We start from the raw sequence: 12,498 nt of genomic DNA, 5'->3' as shown, positions 1-12,498 counted from the left end.
AGGGGGAGACGTGAGGAAGAGGAGGACAGATCACATGAAGCCTTCTGGCCTATGTGAGGATTTTGAGTTTTACCCTCATTTTGGATACAAACACCTTTAATAGAGGTTCTGATTTGAAACAAATGCTGGAGAAACTGAATGAATTAGTGATAGGAGATGTCATAAATTATGGACAAATTAAGGTTGTCCTAAGTAAACTCCATAGTTTATGAGATAGAGTGATTTAATGGAAAAATTACTTCAGTGGTTTAGCTAAATCACATTTTTTAATGTTTCTTTTTGAGAGAGATAGAGAGAGAAAGAGAGAGAGAGAAGGGGGAAGGGGGAGGGGCAGAGAGAGAGAGGGAGACTGTATCTGAAGCAGGCTCTAGGCTGTGAGCTGTCAGCACAAAGTCCGACATGGGGCTTGGACCCATGAACTGTGAGATCATGACCTGAGCTGAATTCGGACGCTTAACTGACTGAGCCACCCAGGTGCCTCTAAATCACATTTTGTATACAGGGTCAAAAGCAATGGTTTTTGTTTGTTTAACATTTATTTATTTTTGAGAGACAGAGCAGGAGCAGGAGAGGGGCAGAAAGAGAGGGAGACACAGAATCTGAAACAGGCTCCAGGCTCTGAGCCGTCAGCACTGAGCCCAATGTGGGGCTTGAACTCACAACCCACGAGATCATGACCTAAGCCGAAGTCGGGCGCTTAACAGACTGAGCCACCCAGGCGCCCCAAAAGCAATGTTTTAATAACAAAAGACAATGACTTCATGTAAAAACAGCTGTATGGTTTTTCCTCTTCCCTTCTTGAATAATTCAGTCCTAAAGCCATTAGGTGGGGCCAAATGAAGTAGAAGTCTGTGCAAGGTGGGTGAACCACAGGGGCCGAGAATAGGGTGTTGGAGTACAAGGATGAGGAGGGCATTCCCAAAAAGGGGCATCCTTGTGTGGGGTGTCAGAACCTGCTCAAGGTGAGGAGGATGTCTGCATTGGTGGGTGTCAGAACATGGGAGGGATAAAGAGGCTATTTCGGTGGAAAGGCAGCTAAGAGAGAGGTGTGAAGAAGAAGAGTGGGGTGAGGAGCATCTGAATGAGAGGGCAGTTTTGGAGTCCAGGTATGATGAGGAGGGCTTTTATGCAGGTTGGGAGCCTAGTGCAGGATTTCAGAATGCAAGGAGTGAGAGGAATATCCATGAAGGAAGGCAGCTTAGTGCAGGGTCTCAGAGCCTGAGGAGGGTGAAGAGAACACCCACATAGAGAGTGGTTATGAGCAGGGGGTCAGAACCCAAACAGAGAAAGAAGGGATTTTGTGCATGAGGAAGTACCTAGGACAGATTATGGGTGCTCTAGTAGAGTTAGAAACCCTTCCACGTAGGAGGGGAGCCTAGCACAAGATGGGGGAGTAGGGCATCTCTGCAGAGAGAGGGTGATAGCAATGGAAGTTTGGTTACATAAGGGGATACATCAAATAAGTAAATATATTGAGGATAATGGAAACCAGGTTTCCCGCTGTCAGAGAAGGGAATTACAAGTATGGAAAGGGACAAAGTTAGAATGACCCTTATGGTGCTAGTTTGGAATTACATGCATCCCTTGTTTTTCGCTCTTTGTTTTATCGTGCTTCTCAGATGTTGTGTTTTAAAAAAAATTTTTTTTAACGTTTATTTGTTTTTGAGACAGAGAGAGACAGAGCATGAACGGGGGAGGGTCAGAGAGAGAGAGGGAGACACAGAATCTGAAACAGGCTCCAGGCTCTGAGCTGTCAGCACAGAGCCCGACGCTGGGCTTGAACTCACAAACCGCAAGATCATGACCTGAGCCGAAGTCGGACGCTTAACCAACTGAGCCACCCAGGCACCCTAGATATTGTGTTTTTTATAAACTGAAGGTTTGTGGCAACGCTGTGTCAAGTCTCAGTGCCATTTTTCCAAAAGCAGTTCCTTACTTTGTGTCTCTGTGTTGCATTTTGGTAACTGTGACATTATTTCAAATGTTCTCATTATTATTATATTCATTATGGTGATCTGTGATCAGTGATCTTCGATGTTATTATTTTAATTGTTTTGGGGTGCCAGGATTCATGCTCATATAAGACAGCAAACTTCATCCATAAATGCTGTCTGTGTTCTAATTGTTCCGCCAACCGCTCCCCACTATCCCTCTCCTATCCCTTGACACACAACAATACTGAAATTAGGTCAGTTAATATCCCTACCATGGCCTCTAAGTGCTCAAGTGAAAGAGTCAACTGATGCGGCAAACTTCATTGTCTTATTTAAGCCACTGCCACAGCCACAAACCTTCAGCAGCTACCACCCTGATCAGTTAGCAGCCATCAACAGGGAAAATCAGGAAAACTTTCAACATCACAAAAAATAATGAAATTATAACTCATTGAATAAAATGAGTCCATCCTGATATAAGCAAATGAATAAATAGAAAGTTTGTAAAGAATATTATTACAGAATATTCATACTACTTTATAGTACCTCCCCGCCAATACTGTGTTATAAAGGGGAAAAGAATAACTTCATAGTGAGGAAGCATCTTAATCAAATGCTCAATGTTAAACATCACTAGTAATGGGCTAAATAAAAGTCATGTGCTATCTGATAGCAAACAATGAAAAGAACGTAGCATGTTTTCTGTGGACATCCTGCCAACGATACTTAACCTGAATTTCATTATAAGGAAACATCAAACAAACCTTAAATGAAGGATGTTCCACAAAGTAACGGACTGTAATCTTCAAAGTGTCCGGGTCATGAAAAATCAAGGAAATACTGGGGCACCTGGGTGGCTCAGTCGGTTAAGTGGCTGACTGTGGCTCAGGTCATGACCTCCCGGTCCATGGGTTCAAGCCCCATGTCAGGCTCTGTGCTGACAGCTCAGAGACTGGAGCCTGCTTCAAATTCTGTGTCTCCCTCTCTGTGCCCCTCCCCTGCTCACACTGTCTCTCTCTCAAAAATAAATAAACATTAAAAAAAAAATTAAAAAAAAAAAATCAAGGAAATACTGAGCATCTGTTGCTAATTGAAGGAGACTAAAGAGACAGACCTGAAAGCAATGTGTGATTCTGAACTGTATCCTTTTGCTGTAAAGGATGTCATTTGGGACAATGGTGAAACTTGAATGGAGTTTGATGGTTAAATGATAGTGATATGTCAGTGTTAACTTCCTGACTTTGATGCTTTTCCTGTGATTATGTAGGAGAATATCCTTGCTTGCAGGAAAACACTCTGAAGTATACAGGGGTGATGAAGCATCATATCAGCAACTACTCTCAAATGACTGGAGAGAAATTTTGTACTGTACTTGCAACTTTTCTGGAGATCTGAGATTGTTTCAAAATTAAGTAGAAAACATTAAAAATTAAAATGAAAACTGGTAATAGTTATAATCATGAATAGGCCAGTGGCATGATACATTACTAAATTGCTTATTTTTTCCTTAAATTTTTTCAAATTCTAAAGAGAGATGATTAAGTAAATAGGTATCATGGCTAATAGAAGAAACTGTGGGTAAGGGACAAGACTTTGGGGCACTCGAAGTAAGATATTCCAGAGATCATTTCTGCTCTTTTCTGCCCCTGTCCCCTAAACAGTGTCTGCTTTAATGGGGACCCAGACACTGCTGAGAATTCCCAAGTAGTACTTATGTGGAAGGAGTCATCAGTAACCATGACAGCTACCTTATCTGATTATAACCTTTGAGAAATATATATTTTTAAGGCAATTCCATTAATATCTGAGTTGTTGGATTTCTGGAATAATGTTATTTCCAGGTATCTTCTAGCACCCAAATGACCTCACTTATTTAGGTTATGTGTATGAGGTATATAACAATAATGTTTACTATTCTAGATAAAGTTAGCCCTTAAAGTATTTTTAGAATCTTTACCATTTTACGTTTAATGTTGCCAATTTTCATTAGTACTTTACCTTCTCATTCTCAGAACTGTATTTTAATTCTAAGGTAATTCAGTTTGTTGTATACTTGTTCATTTGTTTATATGATTAAAAATACAATTTGAAAGTGACAAACTCTCTTTCATCTATATTCTCTTCTTAGTTAATGATGTAATCATCCATCTGGTCACCTAAGCTAGAAATATGGGATCACGTTAACTTCCTCTCTCCACACACGCATACACACACATACACACACACACACACACATACACACACCTACATCTGATTGGCCTTAAGTTATGTTGCTTTTCTTTTTTTAAAAAAAAAATTTTTTTTTAATGTTTTATTTTATTTTTGAGACAGAGAGAGAGCATGAGCGGGGGAGGGTTAGAGAGAGAGGGAGACACAGATTCCAAAGCAGGCTCCAGGCTCTGAGCTGTCAGCACAGAGCCTGACGCAGGGCTCAAACTCACAGACGGTGAGATCATGACCTGAGCCTAAGTCAGAAGCTCAACCGACTGAGCCACCCAGGTGCCCCTATGTTGCTTTTCTTAAAACATCTCTGCCTCTGGGGCGCCTGGGTGGCTCAGTCGGTTAAGCGGCAGACTTCAGCTCAGGTCATGATTTCTCAGTCCGTGAGTTTGAGCCCCGTGTCGGGCTCTGTGCTGACAGCTCAGAGCCTGGAGCCTGTTCGGATTCTGTGTCTCCCTCTCTCTGACCCTCCCCCGTCCATGCTCTGTCTCTCTGTCTCAAAAATAAATAAACGTTAAAAAAAAATCTCTGCCTCAAGACATCTCTGAAAAGCCTTCATAGTAACATTGACAATGGTAATAAATTATAAAACACACTTTCATGTTTACTATGTATTGGGCACTGTTTCAGGACTTTGCAAGCTATCTCATTTGATCCTCAATTAGGTACTATAATTATCCCCATTTTATTATACAGGAAACTGAGCACAGAGTGGCCAAGTTACGTGCCAATATCACACAACTAAAAAGAGGAGGTACTGGAATTTGGACCCAGATAGTTTGATACAGGAGTTGGGCTCTTATACTCTCAGTCCTGCTCAGTCCCACCTAAACAGATTTGGGTCCTTTTCTGCTTTCATAACCTCTTGTGCATATATCTTTATTATTTTATTATATTGAAATTTTGTATTTATATATTGGTGTTTCTAGAAGAATGAGAATATTATTTATATTTGCAAAGGTAGAGAGAGGGGTGCCTGGCTGGCTCAGTTGGTGGAGCATAGGACTCTTGATCTCAGGGTTATGAGTTCAAGCCCCATGTTGGTTGGGTAGAGAGATTAATTAAAAATAAAATCTTTTTTTAAGGTAAAATAATGAATTTACATTATTATATCTCTAGTCATTACACATAATAAGACATAATAAATCCACATCCACCCATCACTTCGATTCAACACTTAACATTTGCAACACTTGTTTTAATTCTCTCCGTGTTTTCTTGTTTTCCTGGTTTTTTGTTTGTTTGTTTGTTTGTTTTTTTGAGATACAGAGTGTGAGTGGGGGAGGGGCAGAGAGAGAGAGGGAGACAGAATCCGAAGCAGGCTCCAGGCTCTGAGCTGTCAGCACGGAGCCCGATGCGGGGCTCGAACTCATGGGCCATGAGATCATGACCTGAGCTGAAGTTGGACGCTTAGCTGACTGAGCCATCCAGGCGCCCCTTGTTTTCCTGAAATATTTTAAAGCAAAACCCAGACATCTTGAAATTCTATCTATAAATACTAAAGTAGAATCTTTTTTACAAGAGCTTTTTTTTTTTTTTAACAGAACTGTAATCACATTCTCACACCTATAACAAAGTTAATTACTATCACCTTGATCACCAGTTTCTTGAGGACAGAAACAATTTCATCTCCTGGCTACCTAGTGCACCCTTGATATATATATGCTAAAGTTTAATAAATGTTTGTTGTGATTTAAAAGGGTTTTTTTTTTGTTTTTTGTTTTTTGTTTTTTGTTTTTTGTTTTTTGTTTTTTACATAAGAACCATAACATTCTTGTCCCAGAAACAATGTTATAAGTAACAAACCGGTCTTAAGGTTGACTGATAACTCTCATTTAATCTGCAATGATTAGATTAAACGGCACTAAAGTGTAGGCCTGAACCCCTCAAAGCCCTAAATCCAAAACTGTTTCATCTTTGAATATTGTGTCTAGGGAAAACCTAAGTCTAATTTAGCCCAGCCCTGAGTTTTCTTGTTCCTACTGTTAATCTGCCGAGAACAGAAGGGCAAGGACTAGACGGAGTGGGAGTGCTCATTGGGAAATATTTCTTAAAAGGAAACATGACAGCATCCACCAAAAAAAAATAATATACTCTTCAAAGAAATTTTTCATGGAAATACTCACGCATGTATGCTAAAATGTATGTATAAGGTATTCAATGCTATAATGTTTATAATAGTTTAAAAAGTTGGAGACAACCCTAAGTGCCCGTTATCAGAGATATAATTCAATAAATTACTGTTCATCCACCTGATGTAAATGCCAAGCAGCTGTTGAAGAGTGAGACAGAACTGTATGTGCTGACATAGTGTCATGTCAATGTTGGGGAAGCCCACTGCAGAACAATTCATATGTCTGCCTCCATGTCGATAAAAATATGTGTGTGCACCCACCTATTATACCAAAGCACTTTAAAAAGGCAGGAATGGGGCACCTGAGTGGCTCAGTAGATTAAGCCAGTTTTGAGTTCAAACCCAGCGTCAGGCTCTGCGCTGATAGTTCAGAGCCTGGAGCCTGCTTTGGATTCTGTGTCTCCTTCTCTCTGCCCCTCCCCTGCTTGCGCTGTCTCTCTTTCTCTCTCTCTCTTTCAAAAATAAAAATAAAATATTAAAAAAATAATAATAAATTTAAAAAGGCAGGAAAGAGAAGCATAAACTGTTAGTAGTGGTAGCCAATAGTAGGTTGGGGAATAAGAATGGGGTAGAATTGAAGGAGATGATCATATCTTATTCTATGTACTGTGAGATTGAATCATTTTTTAAAGTTTTGGGGGTGTTGTTTGTTTTTGTTTTTGTTATTTTTTGGGGAGAGAGAGAAACAGAAAGTGCAAGCGGGGAAGGGTAGAGAGAGGGAGAATCCCAAGCAGTGCAGAGCCTGATGCAGGGCTCAAACCCACGAAACTGTGGGATCATGATCTGAGCCTAAATCAAGGGTCAGATTCTTAGCCTACTGAGCTAGCCAGGCGCCCTGAATGAATCTTTTAAAAATAAAAATGCAGGGGCGCCTGGGTGGCGCAGTCGGTTAAGCGTCCGACTTCAGCCAGGTCACGATCTCGCGGTCCGTGAGTTCGAGCCCCGCGTCAGGCTCTGGGCTGATGGCTCAGAGCCTGGAGCCTGTTTCCGATTCTGTCTCCCTCTCTCTCTGCCCCTCCCCTGTTCATGCTCTGTCTCTCTCTGTCCCAAAAATAAATAAAAAACGTTGAAAAAAAAATTAAAAAAAAAAATAAAAATAAAAATGCATTTGTGTTTCAGATGATTTTAAGGGCATGGTATGTACAAGACACTATACTGAAAAGAATTTTGACGGATTTCATAATGTAAAACTATGAAACTACTCTTTTGAGATTTCAGAAGAACAAAGGTTGAACATTGTTCTAATATTATAAAGAAAATGAACTCATTCAACAAACCTTTATTTAATATCTCTTGTGTGATGGGCACTGTGATAGTGCTAGGGGGGAGAAAAATGTGTATGAAACCTTCCCAACTCTCCTGAATCACTGGGAAAGATACTGTGCATTTCCGGTAGCAATAATGGCAGATGAGGGCCTTAGGAATGACTGAGTGCCAAGGCTGTGAACTGTTTGTTCAATATGACTCGGGATTTTTTGGTTCTAAATTTAGATTTTTAATTTTTCTTATGTAAGTATAGTCGGTACACAATATTGTATCAGTGCACATACGCTCCGATTTTTAAAACAAATCCCCCATCTTCCTTCTTATTAAATTTTAGTTACAGAATGCCAAAATGTCTTCTAATTTGTGGATTACACTGGAGTGATACATCAATAGTTCATAGAAAACTGGGAGTATCTGAACACATTGAACGACAACAGTCGTAAACCCACAGCATTTACATTGCCTGTTCAGTTTACAAATGTCACCTCTTCCTAGTTCTACGCATCCATCCATCCATTTATGCACTCATACACAAATATTTATTGAATGTGTACTTTGCCACTGTTCTAGGAGATACTGAAGGTATAACAGCAAAAAATTACATTGCTTTAGAAAACATTTTAGCAATTAAAAATAGTCCCAAATAGAACAGTGTAATTCCTATGCAAAAGTAAGAGGCAAGAGTCATTAAAGATTTGCTTATTGTGTTTCTCTCTTATGTTCACAGACCATGAGCATAATAACTGTATAGCTGATTTGTAAAACTCTGCTAAAACATCTAAGACATTGAACATTTTTCTGATGTTAGTGATATGGGAGTTACTTGAAATAAACAATTAGAAAATAAATTGTTAGCAAAACCTGGGTAGATATACAAGTTACTAAAATAAAACATAAACCTTTCAATTTTTACTTCACTTTGTACATATAGATGTTTAAAAGGTAGACTGCCCAATTTTATGATTCCTATAATTTTCAATGTCAATGTGTCAGGCTTTTCTTATATCAAAATAAGTGTTAAAAGGTATTGAGGATATGTCATATCCAACTTTTCACAACCTTTTCTTATCATACCTTTTGCTGTTTATATCATGAGATCATTGATGACTATGTTACTGTGGACATTAATTGATAAAGTCAGTAGAAAAGGGAATTTGGAGACAGAAATCTGAGTCAAGTCTCTACCACTTGCTAGTTGGTGGTAATATACAATTGAACTCTCAGTTTCTGTTTTCTCAACCACAAGAGTAGAGGATTTGTGAAAGGATTAAATACAAATATTTTTTAAATGCTTTAGAAGCTATAAAGCACTATAGATATTTTGTTTGTATTCATTATAACATTACTCTAGATAAGTACCATTTATTAGAAACCCATAGTAGACATCATATTAATGGTGGAACACTGTTCTCCTGTCAGAATCAAAACAAGGAGGTCTGTTGTCATCATCACTATTTTCAATATTGTTCTGTGCTTCTAGACCAACATTGTCTGACAGAACTTTCTGCAGTGATGGAAATGTTCTGTCTGTGCTGTCCAAAATGGTAGCCAGTGGCCACATCTGCTATCTAAATTTAAATAATTTACAATAAAATTAAATTTGAAATTCATTTCCTCAGTTGCACTAGTTACATTTCAAGTGCTCACTAGCCACATGTGTCTAGTAGCAACCGTATTGGGTAATGCAGATATAGAACATTTACATCAGCTTAGAAAATTCTACTGGATTAGAAGTCCTTTGATCTATAATTATAATGTTTAATAATCACATGTCCATCCATCAATTTATTTAATTTTATTAGTAAATGCATTTTAAAGCAAGTTGCAGATATGTATATGTATGTATGTGCATGTGTGTGTGTGTGTGTGTGTGTATATTTCTCCCCTAAATTCTTCAAATGCATATCATTCACCATCTAGTTCAATACTTGTTTATGCTTTAATGGATGAAATTTTATATACAGTGAAGTGAACAAATCTTAAAGAGTACCAATCAATAAATATTGACAAATGCTTGCATCTATGTAATACAAACCCTAGAACATTGCCATCACCCTCCAAGTTTCCTGATTCTGCTTCCCATTTAGTCCCCACCTTTACCTCCACTTTCTGATTTTTTTCTTTTTTGTTGTTGTTATTTTTAACTTTTTTTTAATGTTTATTTATTTCTGAGACAGAGAGAGACAGAGCATGAGTGGGGGAAGGGCAGAGAGAGAGGGAGACACAGAATCTGAAGCAGGCTCCAGGCTCCAAGCTGTCAGCACAGAGCCCGACGCGGGGCTTGAACTCACAAACCGTGAGATCACGACCTGAGCTAAAGTCGGTCGCTCAACCAACTGAACCACCGAGGCACCCCTTTCTGATTTTTTTCAGTACGAACTAATTTTGTCTGTTCTTGAACATCATATAAATGAAATCATACCATAGATATTCTTTTGTATAAGGCTCCTTTGACTTAGCATAATGTTTTTGACATTCATCAATGTTGTCACATACATTGGTAGTATATACCTTTATATTGCTGAATTGTATTCAATTTGTATAACTAATAGTTTATTTAGCCACTTTCCTGTTGATAGATACCTACCTGCCAGTTTTGACTATTATGAATAGAGCTTCTGTGAATATTCTTGCGCAAGTTTTTTCATTTTTATTTTTTGAGAAAAAGAGAGCATGAGCAGGGGGGAGAGAGAAGCTTAAGTAGGTTCTACACTCAGTTCAGAGCTCAACACAGAGCTTGATTCCATGACCCTGGAATCATGACCTGTGCCAAAATCAAGAGTCGGACACTCAACCAACTGAGCCACCCAGGCACCCCTCTCATGCAAGCTTTTTGTGGACATATGTTTTTATTTTTCTAGAAATGGAATTGCTGGATCATAGCAGGTATATGTTTTGTTGTTGGCTGCTAACATATAGAATTAAATTGATTTTTGTGTATTTACCTTTGATTTATGATTTTGCTAAATTTACATATTAGTTTTAGTATCTATTTTGTAGATTCTTAAGATTTTTCAATGTAAACAATTATGTCATCTGTGAATAGAGAAGTTTAATTCTTCCTTTCTTTGTTTTTAAATTTTTTTTTAATGTTTATTTATTTTTGAGACAGAGAGAGAAAGAGCATGAGCGGGGGAGGGGCAGACAGAGAGGGAGACATGGAATCCGAAGCAGGCTCCAGGCTTTGAGCTGTCAGCACAGAGCCTGACACGGGGCTTGAACTCATCAACACGAAATCATGACCTGAGCTGAAGTCAGACGCTCAACCGACTGAGCCACCCAGGCACCCCTAATTCTTCCTTTCTGATCTATATGAGTTTTCTTTCTTTTTCTTGTCTTATTACACTGGCTTAGATCCAATATAGTGTTGGATAGAAATACTGAAAGTGAACATCCTTGGCTTGTTTCTATTCTTAGAGAGAAAGCATTCAATATTTCACCAGTTTATTTGAGAGAGAGAGCACAAGAGTACATGTGTGAGTGGGGGAGGGGCAGAGAGAGAATCCCAAACAAGCTCTGCACTGTCAATGCAGAACCCAGTGCAGGGCTCAAACTCACAAACCGTGAGATCATGACCTGAGCCAAAATCAAGAGTCAGATACTTAACTGACTGAGCCACCCAGACACCCCAATATTTCACCATTAAATTTGATGTTTAGAACAAGCACCCAGTGGACTCATTCAGAGGAGTGCATAGCTCTTGATCTTGGGGTTGTGAGTTAGAGCCCCATTTTGGGTGTAGAGATTATTTAAATAAATAAGCTTTATAAATAAGTAAACAAACAAATAAATGTTAGTTGACAATTTCTATAGATGCCCTCTGTCATATTGAGGAAGTTACTTCTAAACCTAATTTGCTGATTTTTTACAGTCACAAATGAGTATTTTTTTGCATCTGATAAAACGATCACATGATTATCTTTTTTTCTATTAATGGTTAATTACATTGATTTTTGAATGTTAAACCATCCTTTCCTTTCTGAGAAAAGCCTTGGTCATAATTTATTATCTTTTTTGTGTTTCTATATTCTATTTGCTAATGTCTTAAAGATTTTGTGTCTGTGTTCCTAAGGGATATTTGTCTATAATTTTTCTGGAAATGTTTTGTTATCAGTGTTATTCAGGACTCATGCAATGAATTTAGGAGGGTCCCTTTCCATTTTATGAAGGAGTTTGTGTAAGATGGTATTTGTATAAGACTGTTCTTTAAATATCTGATAAATTTCACCAATGAAGTTATCTGGGCCTGGAGTTTTTTGTGTGTGAAATAATTTCTTTAATAGATATCCAAGCAGTCATATATTCTAGTTCATCTTGTCTCAATTTTGGTAATCATATTATTTCAAGATTTTTATCTATTTCGTGTAAGTTGTTGAATTTGTTGGTATAAAGTTGTTAATAATATTCTTTTATCTTTTTAATGATCTGTAGTCTCTATAGTAATATCACCTCTTTATTCCTGATATTAGTAATTTGTGTTCTGTGTTCTCTCTTTTGTTGTTTTTTTTTTTTAAAGATTTTGTTTTTAAGTAATCTATACATCCAACACAGGGCTCCAACTCACAACCCCAAGATCTAGAGTTGCATGTTCTACCAACTGAGCCAGCTAGGCACCCTTCTTTTATTCTTGATTAGTCTGCCTATAGTTTTATCAATTTTGTTGATTATTTCAGAAGACCAACTTTGTTTGTTTTAGATTTTATTCATTTCTGCTCTTATATTTTTTCTCTTCTTCTAACTATGATATTATTTTGTCCTCCCACCCCAACCCAGTTTCTTATGATGGAGGCTTATGTAAATTATCTAGTGCTGTATAACAAATCAACTAAAAGTGGTTTAAAACAGCAGTGTCTGAGAGTCCTGTCTGAGAGTATCCATTAAGATTGTGGTCAGATGTCAGCTGGGGCTTCATTCATCTGAAGGATTTACTAGGACTGGAGGATT

Source organism: Panthera onca, chromosome A2, assembly GCF_046562875.1.
Source record: "Panthera onca isolate mPanOnc1 chromosome A2, mPanOnc1 haplotype 2, whole genome shotgun sequence".
Taxonomy (NCBI): domain Eukaryota; kingdom Metazoa; phylum Chordata; class Mammalia; order Carnivora; family Felidae; genus Panthera; species Panthera onca.
This window is presented reverse-complemented; position numbering follows the sequence as displayed.